We start from the raw sequence: 17182 nt of genomic DNA on the forward strand, positions 1-17182 counted from the left end.
AACAGCTGTTATAAATCTTATTAATATGCTCAATAATGTGAAATATAAAATCAATACGATAAACAGAGAAGCAGAAGATTAAAAAAAGACTTAAATGGAAAATTTGGAGAAAAAATACAATATCTAAAATAAAAAAATACATTGAAAGCTGGGCACAATGGCTCATGCCTATAATCCAGTTACTTGAGAGGCTAAGGAAGGATGACCACTTGAGGCCAGAGAGTTTGAGACTAGCTTAGAGAACATAGAGAGACCTTGTCTCTAAAAAAATTTTTTATTAATTAGCCAGGTGCAGTGGTGTGCGCCTGTAGTCCCAGTAACTTCAGAGGCTGAGGTGGGAGGATTGTTTGAGCCCAGGAGTTTGAGACCAGCCTGGGCAACATAGTAAGACCTTGTCTCAAAAATAAAACTGCACTGGATAGTATTAGCAGGCAATGAGACACTGCAAAAGAAAACCTTAGTAATATATCAGTGAAATTATCAGAGACATAGCAATAGAAACTATCCAATGGAAAGCAAACAGAGGGAAAAGTGCTGAAAAACAAAAATGAACAGACTTCCAGTTTGGGGAAAGATAAATTTATAGATTCAAGATACTCAAAGAACCTCAAATGATAAGAATGATAAACTCAAGAAATCATGCCAAATACTTCATAATAAAACTGCACCAGAGGAAAAAAAAATGACTACAGAATTATGATTAAAAACTATGACAGCCAAAAGAAAATGGGACAACGTCTTTAATGAGATGAAAGAACATATTGTTAACACAAAATTCTATCAGAAATATCCTTTGGGAATAAAGACAAAAATAAAATAATTCTAAGATGAAGGAAAAGTAAAAAATGTGTTTCCGGCACACCTGCTAAGAAAAAATATGCATAAGAAAGTTCATCAGGATAAAGAAAAATAATACCAGAAGAAATTATAGAACTTCAGGCATGAAAGAGAGCAAGAAAAATAGTAATTATCTAGGCAAATAGAATATTTTTATATTTCTAAGTTCTTAAAAATATATGTGACTTTCAAAAGCAAAAAATATGCAGAAAATTCTAAGGAATCTACAAAAAGCTACTAGAACTACTAAGTGAGGTTAGTGATGTCATCAGATTCAATGTTAGTATATAAAAGTGTTTTTGTATATACTATAAATGAACAACTAAAAGTTGTAATTTGGAAAGAATATTATTTATAATAACATTAAAAACATGAAATACTTAGGAATATATTTAACAAAATGTGCACATAAACTTGTATACTAAAAATTACAAAACATTGCTGAGAGAACTGCAATTTAAATAAATAGTGAGATATGCCATGTTCATGAACCAGAAGATTCAATATTGTTAAGCTATCAATTCTCCCCAGATTTATCTATGGATTCAATATAGTTCATATCAAAATCCCAGCAGAATTTTTTTAATTGACAAGCTGATTCCAAAATTTATATGAAACATAGAACATAGGATAGCCAAAATATTGAAAAAGAAAAACAAGGTTGAAGGATGCATATATCTTGATTGTAAATTTTACTACAAGGATACAATTACTTGGAAAATATTGTGTTGGTATAAGGATTGATATACAGATCAATGAAACAGAGTAGAAAGTCCAGGAATATACACACACATATATGGTCAATTCACTTACAACAAAGTTACCAAAGTTTTTCAAAAAGGAAAGCATCATTTTCAACAAATGGTGCAAGAATAATTGGATATGCATATGGAAAGATGTAAACCTCAAACCTTATTTCATATCACAAACAAAAATCAACTCAAAATTGATCTAACCATAATATTAACAATTAAAATATATAGATGAAAACAGAAGTAAATATTTGTGAATTGGATTAGGCAAGACATCTTAGATAAGGCACAAAAATAGGAATCATAAAAGAAAAATATTTATAAATTAAACTTAATCAAAATTAAAATTTTGCTCTTTATATTACAAAGAAATTAAGAGGCAAGTCACAGCCTGGGAGAATATTTGAAAAACATATATCTGATTAAGGTCTTATATTCCAAACATATATAAAGACTATCAAAACTCAATATTGTAAAAAGTTTTTTAAAAATGGGCCAAAGATTTGAGCAGACACTTCACCAAGGAAGATATATGAAATGGCAGGAATGTACATAAAAAGATTCTCCAAAATCATTACTATGTTTTGAAAGTGTAACTTAAAACTATAATAAGATGCTACTGTATACCCAGTACCTTAAAACTTAGTAGATTAAAACAATAACCATTTAATCCTATTTCATAATCCTGTGGATCACAAATTCACAAAAAGCTCAGATAAGTGATTCTCCCACTCTGTGTAATATTGACTGGGCTCATTCGGTGGTATTCAGCTGGCAACTAGGCTGGTTGATGGCCCATGATGGCTTCACTCACTACACGAATTGTTTCAGAGAATACAAACAGAGAGTAGAAAAGAGGTCAGAATAGCCTTTATATTAAAACATGACAAGGATATTTCAAAAGTGAAGGACTACTACTTTCTTATGAAAATGCATACAAGAAAATAGCAATATATATGGATATTAAAGGATACTACACAATCATCAAATGGGGTTTGTTTTAGGAATGCAAGGTTGGTCAAACATTTGAAAATTATAATTTACTACCTTAACTAGTAAAGAATAAAAATTATATCATCATCTTAATAGATGCAGAGAAAGCATATGATAAATGTCAATACTCATTAATGATTTTAAAACTCTTAGCAAACTAGCCCCTTGTTTACTCTGGTAAAAGGTATTTACAAAAATCCTATAGCTATAATACTTAACTGCAACATTTTAAATCCCTTCTCCTTGAGAAAACAAAAATTTCTCACAGTCAACATTTACACTCAGTCTTGTACTAGAAGTCCTAGCCAGTAGAGTAAGATAAGAAAATGAATAAATGCTATAAAGTTTGGAAAACAAGATAAAGAACTCTATAGTTTTCACATATCATTATCTACAATGTAGAAACTCCAAAAGACTCTCAGCTAAACTATTATAATTAATAAATATAGTTAGATCACTGGACAAAAAGTAAATATACAAAGATTCATTTTCTTTCTATACACAACCAAGCAAGCAATAAACAATTGAAAAACTAAAATTTAAAAATTGTACTTCTCATATTTGTATCAAAAATCACCAAATAGCTAACACTAAATATAAGGAAAGATATGCAAGAACTCTACACAGAAAACTAAAAAATATTAGTAAGATATATTAAAGAAAACCTAAGTAAATAGAGCATGGATTCACAAACTGCAGCACAGCCTGTTTTTGTACAGCCCATGAGCTAAGAAGGTTAAGGGCTGTAAAACAAAAAGGAAGAATAAAAATATGTGACAGCAACAATATATAATCCACAAAGCCTAAAATATTTACTATTTGACTCTTTACAGAAAAAGTTTGTCATCATTGAATTAGAAAAACAAATCATTTTTATTGATTAGAAAACTCAATAGTATAAAGATGTCAATTCTCTTCAAATTAATCTGCACAATCAATAACTCCAAATCAAATTCCTAATAGGTACTTTCTTTAGAAATTCATAAGTGGATTCAAAAAATTTTATTGAAACACAAAAAGCCAACAATAACTTAATCTTTAAAATACAAGAGCAAACTTGGAGTTCTTATACTAATAGATATCAAGATTTATTACAAAGCTATAGTAACAAAAACAAAAAATAGTGTTTGTACAAAGTTAGACTAGAAAGTCCAGCAACTGACTCATACATATACGATCAACTAATTTTCAATAAAAGTGGGAAAGCACAATCTTTTCAATTAATGGTGCTGAACAAATTAAATATCCATTTGGGGAAAATAACCTTGACTTCTATTTCACACAGATATATAAATCAATAAATCAATTACAGGCCTAAGTGCAAAATGTAAAAATAAATATCCTAGAAGATAACATATGAGAATAGCTTCATGATCTTGAAGCAAACAAAGATTTCTTAAACAAGATATAAAAAGCTCTCACCATAAATGAAAAGATAGATAAATTAACTTGATTAAAAGACACCATTAAGAAAAAGAAAACAAACCACAGCATGGTAGAAAATTTTTGAACAAGATATCTGACAAGAACTTATATATACAATATGTAAAATACTGCTATAAATTAATAAAAGGATAGAAAAATCTAATAAAATGAAGGAAAAAGTGTTAAAAAGATACTACATGAAAACAACATCTGAATGTAAATAATGAAATATGCTCAATGTCATCAGCCATCAGGGAAATGCAAATGAAAACCACAAGGAGATTTCATTATATATTTGCCAAAAAGGCTAAAATGAAAAAAACTTTCAAATGTTGGTGAAGATATAGAGCAACTGAAACTCTTATACACTGCTGGTATGAGTGTATACTGGTATAACTACTTCGGAGAACTCAGAAGATCTGCAAATGCTAAATAAACACATACTCTAACACATAATGATTCTATTTCTAGACATGTAGCTAACAGAAACACATAATAGCTGTATCCAAAGACATGTACAAAAATGTTCACAAAGTATATTCATAACTGCAAAAAAACTGAAAGTAATTCAAATGTCCATCAGCAATAGCACGGAAAAATAATTGTAGCATATTCATAGAATGGAATACTAAGCACCAATAAGAACAAACTACAATTACACACCATAATGTGGATGAAACTCAGCCTCATAAAGGTGGGCAAAAAAAGCCAGATACAAAAGAGCACATACATGTCCAGTTCAAAAACAAGTAGAACCAATCTATGGGGATAGAAGTCACAATAGAGACCATTCTAAGGGGGTAATGACTGGGAGAGGACACGATGGAGGCTTCTGGGTTGCTGGTAATGTTCCATTTCTTCAGCTAAGTAGTGGTTACATGGCTGTACTCACTCTATAAAAATCCATTCACTTATAATTTGTGGATGCGTTCACTGTGTATGTTAAATTACAACTAAAAGTTTACCAAAAGAAAAAGAAGACAAATATGTCATGTATCTAAAACATTTCCCAGAAGAAAAGAAAGCCTTAGACTATAATTGCTGATACTGGACCACTTATAAACTCTAGGTAAGAAGAGCTCTGGGCAACTGTACTGGGTTGAATAGTATCCCCAAAAAGGCATGCCCACCTGGAACCTCAGGATGAGACCTTATTTGGAAATAGAGTTTCAGCAGATATAATCAACTTAAGATGAAGTCATACTGGCCAGGCACAATGGCTCATGTCTGTAATCCCAGCTACTCAAGAGACTAAGGTGAGAGGATCGCTTCAGGCCAGGAGTTTGAGGCTGTAGTAAGCTAAGATCATGCCACTGCACTCCAGCCTGGGTAACAGAGTGAGACCCTGCCTCTAAAATAGATGGATAGATAGATAGATAGATAGATAGATAGATAGATAGATAGATAGATAGATATGAGGTCACACTGGTTTGGGGGGGGGCTAATCCAATGACTGGTGTCCTCATATGAAGAGGAAAATTTGGACAGAGATACAGAGAAAAATAAACACTATGGGAAGACATAAACGCAGAGATTACAGTGATGGGTCTATATACAACTGAAGAAAACCAAGAATTGAATTGCTGGCAAGAGGCAAGAAAGGATTTTCCCATAGAGCCTTTAGAGAGAGCATGACTCTGCTGACACCTTGGTTTCAGATTTGTGGCCTCTAAAATTGTGAGAGAATAAATTTCTGCTGTTTTAAGATACCCAGTTTGTGATACTCTGTTATAGCAATCCTAGAAAACAAATACAACAGATATAGAAGATAGGAGTGCAAGAAGAAAACTCATTTTAAAAACAAGCATCCACAAGTTTGAAAGGGCAAGGATGGGGTGGAGGGAGGGAGAAAGTGCGCTTGTCTGGAACCACGAGAAAAGTTGGCCCCTCAATCTCAACCACTTGAGCTCTGTTTCGTGCTTCAAAGAGAATCCATTGATTTTATAATACCGTCAAGCCCTATTTCAAAGCCAAGATATGAACAAATAGGCTCTTCAGGGGAAACAACACAGAGAAAATAGAAAACAGATTTCTTAGAAAAGAAAAGTAAACCAAGTTTGGACATTTTTTAAGACAGAGAACTTGGTCTGGTACACCTGTAAATTAAAGATGAAAGTGTTTTGCTTATAAAATACCATTCTGCCATGAAGAGACAAATGTTTTTACATATTAAAAGTAACAGCTGTGTTATTTAACCCAACAGAGAAAATACATGCAAAAACACCGCCTCAGATAACCCTAAGAAAGAGTGCCACAATCTGGATAGTCAGTGAGTGTTCTTCTGTGGTGGGGGAGGGAGGGAAATTGGTCTGTCACTCAAGCACTCACCCAGAAAGGTCAAGTCCTGAAATCGGTCTTAATGCTGAAAGGATAGATCTGATTTGATGTCTTCAGCATCTGACATTATTACACCTTCTACAAGGGGAAAAGGGAAGTTTGCAGGAAGGCGAAGGGTATAAGGGACTGTATTTCTTATATTGATCGATCACCTTCACAGTTAAGCTTTTTGATAAATTAACAGCAACCTTAATGTTCTAAAATAGCAATGGGAATCAAAGCTCATATTTCTTCAGATTTGAACTACAACCATCATATCATGCAATTTTTTTTATTTCAGCATATTATAGGGGTACAAATGTTAAGTTTATGTATATTGCCCATGCCCTCCCTCCCCCGTCGAGTCAGAGCTTCAAGCATGATCATCCCCCAAACGTTGTACATCTCACTCATCGTGTTTGTATATACCCATCCCCTCCGTCCCCCTCCCACCTGCCTGACACCCGATAAATGTTACTCCTATATGTCCACTTAGGTGTTGATCCGTTAATACCAATTTGCTGGTGAGTACATGTGGTGGTTGTTTTTCCATTCTTGAGATACTTCACTTAGTAGAATAGGTTCCAGCTCTATCCAGGAAAGTACAAGAGGTGCTATATCACCATCGTTTCATAAAGCTGAACAGTACTCCATGGTATACATATACCACATTTTATTAATCCACTCATGAATTGATGAGCACTTGAGTTGTTTCCACAACTTTGCAAATGTAAATTGTGCTGCTATAAACATTCGAGATTTGAGTGCAGGTTTTTTTAAAGCCAAAATGAGGAGTAAAGGGACCATTGATAGATTGTTGGTGGGAATTAAATTAGTACAACCTCGATGGAAAATAATATGGAGATTTCTCAAAGAACGAAAAGTAGATCTACCATTGAGTCCAGCAATCTCAACATCAGGTATCTGCCCAAAGTAAAAGTCATTATATCAAAAAGGCACTCAAATGTGTGTCATGGCAAAATTCACAATTGCAAAGATATGGAATCAACGTAAATGCCCATCAGTTGATGAGTGGATAAAGAAAATGTGAGATATATATATATATATATATATATATAATGGAATGCTTTTCAGCCATTTAAAAGAACGAAATGTCTTTTGCAGACTTGGATGGAACTAATGGAGGCCATAATCCTAAGGGAAGTAACTCAGGAATGGAAAACCAAATACTCTATGTTCTCACTTATAAGTGGGAGCTAAGCAATGCACATTCATGGGCATATAGAGTTGTGTAATAGACACTATCAACTCAGAAGGGAGAAGTTGGTAGGAAATGAGGAATAAAAAATTACTTATTGGGTACAATGTACACTATTCAGGTGACCAGTATACTAAAAGCCCAGATTTCACCACTATACAATTTATCCACATAACAAAAAACCATTTGTACCCCCAAAATACATGGAAATAAAGACCATAAAACCCCTTAAAAGCTTATGCATAAGGCTTACTTTAAAATGGGGTGATGACAACTTCGACAACTCACTGTTTTTTTCACACAACAATCAGCGAATCCAAGAAGGATGGAACTTAAAGAGGACCAGAGCACAGTCTCTTATATTTAAACACCCTTTACTTGGAAATTGTGATAACCTGCCCAGGGCCTGAGGTATGTCTGCATTAGTTTTAAAAAATATGTGTTTCCAGCACATCCTCAGGGTAATTAAGAGTACAAGCAGAATGCTAACCCAACTACAGAAATCATTTTTTAAGGGCTTTCAGACATTTTGAAAGCATTCATTTATGTGATTTGCATATGCTAATAAAGCATTCTGATTATTAATTCAAAGAGGTATTGTAAGATCCTCAACTATCTAACACTGTTGACTTGCTTATAATTATACATAGTTTAAAATAATCTTTTTAAAAAAGAAATCTGTATCTAAGACTTTTCTCTAATTTAAAATTGATCTTCTTATCTATTATTCATCTATAACATCTTACCCTAAATATGTGTAACTTTCTTAAAGTGAATTCAATATATGGAAACCTACACTTAACAATGCAGATTACTTTTAAGGCATAATTGTTCATTTTACCAATAGAATCTTCATTTTGGAGAGAGATTCACTACAAAAAAAGTTATAATAAGTTTCCATAATATGCTTAAAACACAATTCATACTTTTCAGGACGATATCTGAGTGAAATGAGACATAGATCCAACCCCCTACACCTCCCACAGATCATTGCATGGTCACATGGCCATTCCCTCACTTCACTAAGGACTTTCATAAATGCCCTTCATCAGTGAGAACTGCCCTGATTGTCCCATAGAAAATAGTATCCCTGTTCGTAATTCCCTACCTCCCTTTACTCTATTATTTTCAGGGTATTTATCACTATCTAACATCTGACATATTTGTTTGTCTTTGTTGCTGGTACTTAATTTCTGCCTTCCCCCATTAGATGCAACTGCCTTGAGGACAGAGTCTTTGCTGAGCCCCCTAAGAACAGTCCCTGGCAAATAGAAGGTAATGCCAATAAGTAACTGCTAAAAAAATGAATAAATGTCATAAAGTAATATGACACAGTCTTGTAAGCTACCATGAAAAGAAGTTGAACATTTTCTTAGATGTACAGTTTTAGGTTAGGAAGAAGTTATTCTACTTGGGGTATTAATAATGTAGCAATACAGTTTCTTATAATCATTTCCCATTGAGTAAGAAGTTTTAGGGCAGATCTCTTACGAGCTGGCCAGGAATCTTCCCCATTTTAAGTCAACAGGGATAATTAACTGACTACAGATTTTTTTAAAAACAATAAAATTATTAAAAACTTAAAAACAACATAATGGTAGTGGCTGTTAGGAGTCCAGGATTGTAGAATAAATCGATTCTCTCCAAAGACAGAATAGCTCTTTGATTCAGGTGCAGCCTATTCTGACTAAAGAATGAGATATTGCAGTGTTCCCTTGTGAGAGTTCTGACCTCTAGCAGTCAAACATGAGGTGATGAAGCTCTTGTCCTTATTATTATGCACTTTGTGTGGGTAATGGATGGCTTCTTTGTTTTCCTGAAGGTAGTACTTTGTTTATGAGTCACCTCTGAAATCTGTTTTCTTTTTTGGGTGGCCTTTCATTGTGCTCTATTGTGGTAACAACTATTCTTCATCCTTGTCATGCCTAGAGTAAGGGAGCATTTTAGAAAATAGATCTATAGTACACTTGGCACCACAAATGATATGCACCCCATAATTTTTCAATATGTTCATACCTACTGTGTTTGGTGGTTTGTGTTATGCTTCAAGGAGCAGTTCCTGACCTCATATACCTCCTCCCCTATATCAGTAATTCCTTCCTACACATACTAGCTACAGCCAGAGAAAAGAAACAGATGTAGAGGGGCTCCCTTCTCCCAGAGAGAAGCATTCTGAACCTGACAAAATGGCCTTTCTGACTTTTAGTAACAAACCCCATAGGACTAATGGCTTATTTCCATCTCCATGGGGAAAACTTGAAAGACCACACAGAATTCATAGGAAAAATGTGTCACTTCTAAATGGTCTAAACCACAGGAAGCTCATTATACTAGGGCTTTCAGCGGTGTCCTGCTGAATTCTGAATGTAATTCAGGCTCCCACCTATTGGATCAGTCTGCTCAAGCTAAGTTACGCTGCCAGCAGCAAAGAGTCCCCAGACCCCAGAGACTTACAACAATATGGTCTACTTCTTACTCATGTGATACATTCAAGAATCAACTTCAGCTCTGATGTCTTCAGAGCTGACCCAGTCAAGGCAGTAGGTGCAGCACCTTTCTGGGACATGCCAGTCTCATGGCAGAGATAAAAGAGCGATGGTGGAACCAGGCAATGGCTTTTTAAAACTTTTGCTCAGGAGTGGCATGTGTCAGAGCCACTCATTCCCTTGGCCAAAGCAAGCCACATGGCCAAACCCAACATCAGTAGGGTGGAACTCTAAGCCTCCTACAGGAAGTGGCCAATAGGGAGGCACGGAGAATAGTTCTGAACAATAATACAATCTACCATCCCTATGACCTAAATCATTTAAGACATGGTTGTTTGATTGGCATAGGAGTGTTCACACACCCCTTTGGGAACCTGGAAAAAATTATAGACCCTGTCCCTATAAAAATGTACACACTATAAACAAATCCCTAGAAAAAGGCACATATACAAATACCTACAACAGTTTGAATATAATTTCAAGGGTCAGAGACCCCTGAGTTCCATACATGAACTCCAAAACCAGGATAATAACTTACTTTAAAGAGAAAATTTCCCCATAGATCATCAAACAAACTTCTGTTTGTCATCATGAGGTCAGCTTTCTCATTCCAACTGAAATTAGAGGGGAAAGACTCATTCAGGAAGGATACCCTGCCTGCTGTGCTTGCCCTGAGGGGCTGGGGCCCTAGGTCACTGCCCTCCACATCACCCGGCAAAGCCCACTAAAAGAGGATTATGTCGCCTTTAAACTTTACAATGTATTCTTTTCCTATTCAAATTGCATGCTACTTTGTCATAGTACCTTTTTCTCTTCTGTATTATAAATCATATATATGTACATATAATACTAAGTAATATTCAAGCTTAGTAATATTTAATAAATCATATTGTTGCATCCCTAAGGCAACTGACCATGTGTGGCTTTACTCACACATGAACACACCCACACACAGGTACCTGTGCACCTGTGGCTCTCTCGTCTCCACGAGACTGAGGACCATACACAACAATCAGTGTTTTCCTGAACTCTAGCACAGCCCTCAAATGTGGCCACGAGATGAGGGAGCTTGGTGAGATGGGCCAAGGCCGTCCATCACGCTACCCAGAGAGCAACTGTGGCAGCGGAGCCTGCTCACAGCGCGGCCTGCAATCGATGCAACATCTCACCGAATGTCAGCAAGGGGGTATCAGCCACCTACTAATGTAATAAAGGTCAAACAATTGTCAGCCGACTCTTCCTGAGAGCCATTTTTGTTCCCACTGTGGTCTGATCTCCCTTGTTTCTTAAAAATTTTAAAGTAGACTTGTTTCTTTTCAGCTGTGATTCGGAGCCAGAACTCCAATGGGAGTCAGTATTTTAAGGAAGTGCACGAGACGAGGAACGTGGCGATCAGAGGTACGTGGCACTGACAGCCTTGAGCTGAGCCGGGTGTAGTTTGGACTTCTTGACCTGCCCCATCTCTCTGTGGGTTAGGTTAAAACATGGAGAAAACATCATTTTAATTTTAAAAAATAAAAACACCCTGAACACCTTCTGACTTCGAATTTCAACGTGGAGCATCCCAAATTGGAGGTTCTGCTTCTGGGTGTGGAGAGAGAAGCACAGTGAGTCACCGCCCGTGTTGAATCGGACCCGGCTCTGCTCATCGCCTGGCACAGGCAGCCTCGGCCGCCGAGCACCAACGGAGCCCTGCGGCTCCTGAGGGCTAACAGGGCAAAGTGCTCTCAGCAGAGAAGTCTCCTTTTCTCTCATCTAAACAGACTCAATTTCACATTTATTTTATAATAACACACACACATACAGACATGTACACTTTGAATATGCTATAAAATTTCATTGAGAATTAAAGCAAAATAACTTTAGTTTGAAATGTACCCACAATCCAGAAATGCTTTCTGCTGGATTCTAAAACATCATTTGAATTTTACGTACAACTGCATGCACTGCTTTAAGCAAACCAACACATAAACATCCTAATTAGTGGATGAGAATTTACTTTGCAAAGAACTTTCACCAAGAATTCCTTTAAATAGCAACAGTCTCTGACTGCATAAAAATGTAATTTATAACCATTTTGGTACACAGCTAATGCGTTAGGAAAGTACATCACCCACCCAAGATTTAGTTTTAATATTGTTCCTTAAGAGTTTGCTAATACATAGTTCTAAAAAAAAAAAAACCTCCAAATATAAACAATAGTCACACTATGATCAGCAAAATAAATAGCTATTTAATATATTAATAAAAGGAGTGATATTTTTGTAAACTATACAAAAGTATAAATGTTATTATTTTCCAGGAATATGGATTAACTATTAATTAATTTCATTTTAATGGATTTAAGTATCAAAACCAAACAGCATATTGTAATTTTAACTTTTTGACCATAATGGTTGTGAAATGAGTGAAAACACATGTAACATTTTCCCCATGTGGCTCCACTTTAAATCCCATTTTGGCCATTCTCCCCAACTAGCCATCAATCCCATCCCAACTAGCTCTAACCCCGCCTCCCTTCGGCAGGGCTCCAGGAATGGACGGATATAGAACAGGCATGATAAGTCACCTGTCAAGTTTTTATAGACCAATGAGAAGATGGGATTCCAGATAATGGGCCATTTAATACTCCAACTCCTCAGATTCAAACATATCCCATTAGAGAGATGTCATGATTAGAAAATCCAAACAAAGGAAAATCATTTCACATAATTTATGTCTATTCTGTAATTATTTTAAAATGTCACATCACCTTCATAACATTTTATTACTTATGGCAAGACATGCGACATGCTGATATAAGCTGAAAATTGGGATAAAATGCCTGGAGTTGGAGGGGTGGGAAGACTTATCAGGAAAGAAATAGAGCCCAGAAATCTTGATTAGCAATCACTTCACCTTGCAATGAGTTTCTGGATCAGCGGGGGTGAAATTGCATGCCAAAAATCACAATAAATTATTCTCCATTTGAACACAGACTAGCCATATCATCACCTAGTTCCAGATTTAGAAGATTGAACTTATCAAATGCATTACTGAGCAAAAGCTTGCCCTCATTTCCTAATGTAGTTGACTGTGCTGCAATGATTGATTGAGTGTGGATGAAGGCTCAGTAATATGGAACAGCGATCAAAGACCATATATCAACCATTGGGCATGTGGTGCTGTTATTATGGTGTCAATTAGTAAACATAGTTTTTTAAAAGACTCTACTAGTAACACTAATTCAAGAGCTAGGCTGCTCTGTAGAATAACTGCTCCACCGAGACATGTATGACAAGGTGCCACAATTGCAATGTCCCTTCCTTCAATTAATCTGGTACTGGAGTAAACTATTAATATCTATGCCGTCTGGGTATTTTCTTAAAACTGGCTAACATTTTTATCAAAATGGTTTCAAACAATCTTGAAAGCAGATCTTAAAGAAACTGCTTAAATGTTCACATCTTCATTTACCAATATCTCCATTCCCCTATTAATCTATGTCTTTCAGCAGCATCACAATAAGAGGATACAAGTATGTATTAACAGTCCCCAAAAAACATCAGTTTCAAAGAAAATCAAACCAATGGAAAAATGGAAAGAAAAAAATATAGCTGTCTTACAGGCTCTCTGCTTCAGATTCTTGATAAATATGAGTAAGGATGTGAATTTATATTTATATCTGGTTTAATAAAAAATATCTCCTGAGATATTTTCTGAATCAGTAATGTCATTCATATCTGTGTACAAATAGTCACTGAATTTCAATCATTTATTAATTCATTCATTCAAGATATATTCAATAAGCATTGACTAAGTTAGAACATGTGCTAAGCCCTGAGCACAGCATAGGAGATATAAGTGAAAGTATTTATCCCTGCCCTAAGCCCAGTGTAGAGGGAGAGACACTTAAATACAATTATTTATAAGGAAAAAAGAGAGTAGGATAAGTGCAATGATAGACATGGAACTGAGTAATTTTAAGCTCCTACAAGGCCACCTAAATAGGACAAGGAGAACCTCAGGGGACACGTTCCCCAGGGGATGATGCCTGAGCTGTCTTAGGGGAAAGCAATCATCACTTCATGAAAGATAAGAAAGGGAGGGACTGAAGACACAGCCTGAACAAAGGAACAGAGGCCAGGGGAAACTACAGCTCTTCTGCATTGTGGCATGTGAAAGTGCCAGAGAAGGAGCAACAAGAAATGGGAGAGAGGTAGACGGGGCAGATCAGAGGGTCTTGTAATGCAGCCCAAAGGGCATTGAACTTATCCTACAAGCAACAGGGAGTAATGGGAAAGGAGTGGCATATATAGTAAGATATCCATGTTTAAGAGATCCCTTTTGTAACTGTATGAAAAATGGATCTGAGCAGAATCAAAGTGCCCAGTTAAAAGTAGTGCCTATGTGAGTGGCTAAAGACCTAAACTAGGGCAGTGGAGAGAACAAATTAAAGACATGGGAGGCAAAATTGCCAGATCCTGGAGCTTCACTAGATGTAAAGGTAAGAGAAAAGAAGAGACAATAAGACCCAGTGTTTGGGGGCCTTCTTGAGCGACTGAGTAAAGGTGAAGCTGTTGAATCAGATAGAGAATAGAGGAGGAAGAGGAATCGCTCATATAGAATGTAGATGCTGCATCCAGTCCTTATCTGTGCTTGAGGGCCTGTGAGATCACAATCAGTTGGCTGGATTTTTTAATCTATGGCTCCAGGTGGATGTCTACTGGGATACAAAGATAAAGGAGTTGTACCAAATTATACAACAGTTGGTATCCAATAAGTGCATGATAACATCTACAAAGAGTATGTGAAGCAATAAAACCAATGGCTGAAGCCACAATCTTGGGGACTGCTTGATACTTAAGAAGTAGGAAGAGGAAGTGGAGACCCCTTTGAGAGAGAGAAAGACTAGTCAGAGAACAAAGGGAAGATACCATAATCAGAAGGAAGGGGGTGATGAACAGTGCCTAATGCACAAGTCCAACAGAGAGTGCTCTATCATGAGCATTGAGCCTAGAAAATATTCACTGGCTCTGGCAACTAGAGGACAGCATTGTTGCCCCAAACAATAGTCACATTAATCATATGACAGGGGTGAGCCCAGACAACAGCAGGTTAAGGAATGAGCAAGTAAAAGGAGCAAGCAGGAACTGTTCTTTCAAGAACTTACATTGAGAAGAGGGCTAGGTACAGTGGCTCACACCTGTAATCCTAGCACTCTGGGAGGCCGAGGCAGGAGGATCCCTTGAGGGTAGGAGTTCAAGACCAGCTTGGGCAAGAGCGAGACCCCATCTCTACTCAGAATAGAAAAATTAGCCGGGCATGGTCATATGTGCCTATAGTCCCAGCTACTCAGGAAGCTGAGGAAGGAGGATCCCTTGAGCCCAGGAATCTGAGGTTGCAGTGAGCTATGATGACTCCACTGCACTCTAGTCCAGGTGACAAAAGAGACTTTGTCTCAAAAAAAGAAAAAAAAGAACTTACATAAGAAGAGGAATGAGAGATTAGGCACTTGTTAAAAAAGGGATTGAAAAGGCTAAGGGGGTAGGTTTGTTTTTTTGTAAAGATGGAGGGCTTGAATGTGTTTTCCAGCTGTGGGGGTTGGGGGAGAAGCGATGAAGGTGAGGAGGGTGGAAGGTCACAGGTCCAGGGGGATGAGAGACTGAGTGAGTGTGGGATCGTGAAGGAGGTGGGAGGGAGTGTGCCAAGAGAAAAGAAAAGTGAACTAAACTGGTGCCAGCTTCAGCTTTCTAGATAGCATGCTTTTTGCCAAGCTTTCTCCTAAATAATACAAAAAAAAAATGGTTTGTGTCTTCTTAGAAATGTTACTCCCACAGGAGGGAAGATGTCAGCCTTCAGAGTCCTTATTGACTAAAGACTATGCAAAGAATAAGAAATCCACCAAACAAGTTCTTTGTATGATAAACAATATGTTTACACATGGAGATATAAGCATATTCATTAAATAAATATTACACTAACTTCTAAACAATGTCCTACAATAAATAGCTGTCTAGGTCAACAGCAAAATGATTTGAAAAAAATATAACATCCTCCATCGCAATGAGCATCTATCTCCGTGACCTCCCCAGCAAGTCAGCCACTCCTGAAAGGCTCAAGAATCTCGACTGTCAAATAACACTCACCGTCCAGCCCCACGTGCACCTCAGGCTTGTCCAGCCTTGTCACTGCCTCACCACATCGGCTATGTGTGTTCTGTTCCTTTCTTCCAACAGGAAGCAGGAAGGCTCATACAATTCACGCCAGGGGGGTTAGAGGTCAGAGATCATTGCAGGAACACCCAAGAATTAGATAATGCAACAATAATCAAGAACAACCCAGGTGGGAGCAGGAAGAGAGGGAGAGAAAAATAGCATAGACAAAGGAAAGTGCTGGAATTCATCACCTGTGTCCCCCAGAGTGCCCTTCTGCCTGCTATCACTGCCATAAAACTCCCACACTACTCTAAAACCGTCTTTAACAGCGCTGTGTGCTGAGACCACTGACTAGCCCGCCAGTGGGGAAAACAAGAACATAAGGTCATTACCTCACACCTTCTAATAAAGTCAATTCTAAATGGATCAAAGATATAGATCTGAAATATCAAACCAGAAAAGCATAAGAAGAAAACCCAGGAGAATTTTTTTTTAAAATTTGAGTCGGAATGGCCTAAGTATGGCACAAAATCCAGAAACAATAAAAACAAAAGAGCAATAAATATGACCAATATTTAAAATGTCTGAGTAGTTAAAAAATAAACAAAAGAAAAAAATATTTGCAACTAATATTCAAGACAAAGAATTAATGTCTTTAATAAATAAAGATATCTTACACACAATAAGAAAAATTTCTGACAAACCCATAAAAAAGGAGCAAAGAATGTGAACAGATGCCCAACTAAAAAGAAATATGAATTTCTCTTAAGTATATGAAAAGATGTTCAAGCTTATTTATAAAAGAAATACAAATTAAAACTATGATGAGAGGTTATTTAACCTATTAGGTAAACAAAGATAAAAATGTCTGAAAACACAGAATATTAAAGACAGCATAGGAAAGAATAGAATTTCATACATTACCAGTTAGATTGTAAATTGACACAGCATATATGAAAGATAATTGGCAATATCTATCAAATTTAAAGTGTACATACCCCTTAACTCTGCAATTCC

This window comes from Microcebus murinus, chromosome 1, assembly GCF_040939455.1.
Source record: "Microcebus murinus isolate Inina chromosome 1, M.murinus_Inina_mat1.0, whole genome shotgun sequence".
Lineage (NCBI taxonomy): Eukaryota > Metazoa > Chordata > Mammalia > Primates > Cheirogaleidae > Microcebus > Microcebus murinus.